The sequence below is a fragment of the Lissotriton vulgaris genome, chromosome 6 (genome assembly GCF_964263255.1).
Source record: "Lissotriton vulgaris chromosome 6, aLisVul1.2, whole genome shotgun sequence".
NCBI lineage: Eukaryota > Metazoa > Chordata > Amphibia > Caudata > Salamandridae > Lissotriton > Lissotriton vulgaris.
The window spans coordinates 1,907,537,160-1,907,541,744 of NC_141694.1; the positions used below are offsets into that span (position 1 = coordinate 1,907,537,160).

General features: G+C 45.0%; 1 pseudogene; it reads left to right on the forward strand.

The window, feature by feature from the left end:
• The first annotated feature begins 214 nt into the window (after positions 1–214).
• On the forward strand, positions 215–2,194 carry LOC147709879 (uncharacterized; annotated as a pseudogene).
• The last annotated feature ends 2,391 nt before the right edge of the window (positions 2,195–4,585 follow it).

Genomic DNA, 4,585 nt, shown 5'->3' on the forward strand with positions numbered 1-4,585 from the left:
CATTGGGAGTTTGTTATGACCAATGAGACACTGTAGCTAGCTTGGTAAGGGGATTTTGGGTACTGAGGTGAGTTTTGGGTCATCCTAATTCACTGAGGTTCCAAATCTCTATGCACAGTTCTGTAGGAGAACGGAATTCCCGCTACACGACACTGGTGAAAAACCGCATGAATGCACAGAAAGAGACAAGGCATTTATTACCAATTGGCTCCTAATGCGGCATCAGAGTGTCCACGTAGAGGAGAAACCATATCAATGTACAGAATGTAATAAAGTTTTCCATATAAAGAAGAATCTAAAGCTGCATCATCAAATCCACACTGGTGAAAAACCATATGTATGTACAGAATGCAACAAGGCATTTATAACAAATGGAGACCTAAAACGACATCAGAAAATCCACACTGGGGAGAAACCATTTCAATGTACAGAATGTGACAAAGCATTTATAACCATTTGGCTCCTAATGCAACATCAGAAAGTCCATACTGGGGAGAAACCATATCAATGTACAGAATGTGACAAAGCATTTATAACACATGTAGAGCTGAAGCAACATCAAAAAGTCCACACTGGGGAGAGACCATATCAATGTACAGAATGTGACAAAGCATTTATAACACATGTAGAGCTGAAGCAACATCAAAAAGTCCACACTGGGGAGAGACCATATCAATGTACAGAATGTGACAAAGCATTTATAACACATGTAGAGCTGAAGCAACATCAAAAAGTCCACACTGGGGAGAGACCATATCAATGTACAGAATGTGACAAAGCATTTATAACACATGTAGAGCTGAAGCAACATCAAAAAGTCCACACTGGGGCAAGACCATATCAATGTACAGAATGTGACAAAGCATTTATAACAAATGTAGAGCTGAAGCAGCATCAAAAATTCTACACTGGAGAGAGACCCTTCAGCTGCACTAAATGTGAGAAGGCATTTATTATAAAGCCACGTCTAACACAACATCTGAAAATCCACACCGGGGAGAAACCCTATGAATGTTCAGAATGTGACAAGGCATTTTTCACCCACGAAGATCTAACAAAGCATCAGAAAGTTCACACTTGGGAGAGACCATATCAATGTACAGAATGTGCCAAAGCATTTATAACACATGTAGAGCTGAATCGACATCAAAAAGTCCACACTGGGGAGAGACCATATCAATGTACAGAATGTGACAAAGCATTTATAACAAATGTAGAGCTGCAGCAACATCACAAATTCCACACTGGAGAGAGACCCTTCAGCTGCACTAAATGTGAGAAGGCCTTTTTTATAAAGTCACATCTAACACAACATCAGAAAATCCACACCGGTGAGAAACTCTATGAATGTTCAGAATGTGACAAGGCATTTTTTACGAACAAAGATCTAACAAAACATCTGAAAGTTCACACTGGGGAGAGACCTTATCAATGTACAGAATGTGACAAAGCATTTAAAACAAATGGTCAACTGAAGCGACATCAAAAAGTCCATACTGGGAAGAGACCATATCAATGCACAGAATTTGACCAGGCATTTATAACAAATGGAGAGCTGAAAAGACATCTAAATGTCCACACTGGAGAGAGACCATATCAATGTACAGAATGTGAAAAAGCATTTATAGCAAATGGAACACTAAAACGACATCAAGCAGTCCACACTACAGAGAGGCCATTCAGCTGCACTGAATGTGGGAAGGCATTTATTAGAAAGTCACAACTAACACAACATCTGAAAATCCACACAGGAGAGAAATCCTTATCCTATGAATGTACTGAATGTGACAAAACATTTATTGCAAAGCAAAATTTAACACACCGTCTGAAAATTCACACTGGGGAGAGACCATTCAACTGCTCTGATTGTGAGAAGGCATTTATTAGAAAGTCACAGCTAATGCAACATCAAAAAGTCCACACAGGGGAGAAATCCTATGAGTGTACTGAATGTGACAAGGCATTTATTGAAAAGAAAAGTTTAAAAATACATCAAAAAGTCCACACTGGGGAGAAACCATATAAATGCACAGAATGTGACAAAGCATTTCTAAGAAAAGGAGAGCTGAAACGACATCAGAAAATCCACACTGTGGAGAAACCTTAATTATGTACAGAATGTGACAAGGCAGTTATTACAAGGCGACGTTTAAAACTACATCAGAAAATTCACACAGGAGAGAAACCATATTAATGTATTGAATCTCACTAAGAATTCATAACAAGTGGAAAACTGAAGCGACATCAGAAAATCCACATGAAGAAAAATCCTATGTATTTACCGAATGTATTAGAGTCTTCTGCAGGAGAAATACGCTAATGCAGTATCAACAAGTCTACACTAGTTCGAAACCATATTAATGTACTGAATGCACCAAGGGATATATTGCAAAACAAAATGTAATATGACATCAGAATATTCCCAGAGGAGAAAAACTATTAAACATTGCAATGCATTCATAAGAAATAGAGAGCTAACACAACATTAAAGGTCCACACTGAAGACTGCACTGAATGTGGCAAATCATTTATTAGCAAGGGAGAGTTAAAACAGCATCAGAAAGTCCCCATTGAGGAACATCTGTATGAATGTACAGAATGTGGCAAAGTGTTCTTAAATTTGTAACTGTATGAATATATAGAAAGTGACAAGGCATTTATTAAAAGGGTACAGCCAAATTTACATCAGAAAGTCCACACGGGAGAAGTCATATCAGTGCACTTACTGTGACAACGCATTTGTTGAAAAAGCAACCTAACACAACATCAGAAAGTTCACAATGGATAGAAATTATATGACTGTACTGAATTCAATAAAGCAGTTATTAGATAGGCACCACTAATTTACCATCAAAGTCCACACAGGGAAAAAGTTCATGACACGAAGAAGGCATATCACAACAAATGTGTCCAGGCATTTGTCAAAAAAGACCTAACACAACATCAAAAAGCCCACCCTAGGGAGAAACCATATAAAGGCACTGAATGTGACAATTTATTGGCAGCACAAAGATAATACAATAACAGTAAGTCAAAGGAGAGGAGAAAGTCATGACGGTGGAGAATGCATATCACTGCACTCAATGCGCCAGCACATCCTTTACAAAGGCAAAGCTAATGCACCATAAAGAAAGGCAGTACTAGTGCGACTCCATAGGAATATACTGAATGTGGCAAAGGGTTGTATGATGGATCCACACATGCTATTACAACGCAGGCCTTTACAACGCATTCTTAGCAATGCTTATGCTTTTACATCGCATATCAGTGACCCTTGACCCTCGGGTAGGTCACTTCAACACCGCTACAGCTCCGCCTGCCTGCCCGCCTTCTTGCCTGCTCTGCTTCCAGGTCAGCGCTCTGACCAATCGCCGCCTGCCTTGAGACCCCTCTCTCTTCTGTACCCCGAGTGCCAGGTTCGCCCCAACTGTAATTTCCACTTTTACCCCGTGTGCCTGCACCTCCCTCTCTCTTTTTGTACCCCGAGTGCCAGTATCGCCCCCACTGTATTTTTTCCACTTGTACCAGTGTGCCTGCATCTCCCTCTCTCTTTTGTACCCTGAGTGACAGTTTCGCCCCCATTGTATTTCCCTGCTGTGCCCCGTTCGCCTAGTGGACTGCCCCGGCCGGTGCTCGCTTCCTTTGCGCCGTTTCCCGCCGCTGCCTCCCGTGCGGCCCCGCCCCCCTGCCCCGATTGGCTCTTCCCTCCCGCCTCCCAGCTGACCCCTCCTTCCCTCCCTCCCTCTTATGGCGACCGCTGCGTGGCGGAGTCAGTGACCCTTGACCCTCGGGTAGGTCACTTCCCCACCACTACAGCTCCGCCTGCCTTCCTGCCTTCTTGCCTTCTCTGCTTCCAGGTCAGCGCTCTGACCAATCGCCGCCTGCCTTGAGACCCCTCTCTCTTCTGTACCCCGAGTGCCAGGTTTCGCCCCAACTGTAATTTCCACTTTTACCCCGTGTGCCTGCACCTCCCTCGCTCTTTTGTACCCTGAGTGACAGTTTCACCCCCATTGTATTTCCCTGCTGTGCCCCGTTCGCCTAGTGGACTGCCCCGGCCAGCGCTCGCTTCCTTCGCGCCGTTTCCCACCGCTGCCTCCCGTGCGGCCCGCCCCGATTGGCTCTTCCCTCCTGCCTCCCAGCTGACCCCTCCTTCCCTCCCTCCCTCTTATGGCGACCGCTGCGTGGTGGAGTCAGTGACCCTTGACCCTCGGGTAGGTCACTTCCCCACCGCTACAGCTCCGCCTGCCTGCCTTCTTGCCTTCTCTGCTTCCAGGTTAGCGCTCTGACCAATCGCCGCCTGCCTTGAGACCCCTCTCTCTTCTGTACCCCGAGTGCCAGGTTCGCCCCAACTGTAATTTCCACTTGTACCCCGTGTGCCTGCACCTCCCTCTCTCTTTTTGTACCCCGAGTGCCAGTATCGCCCCCACTGTTTTTTTTCCACTTGTACCCCGTGTGCCTGTACCTCCCTCTCTCTTTTGTACCCTGAGTGACAGTTTTGCCCCCATTGTATTTACCTGCTGTGCCCCGTTCGCCTAGTGGACTGCCCTGGCCAGCGCTCGCTTCCTTCGCGCCGTTTCCTGCCGCT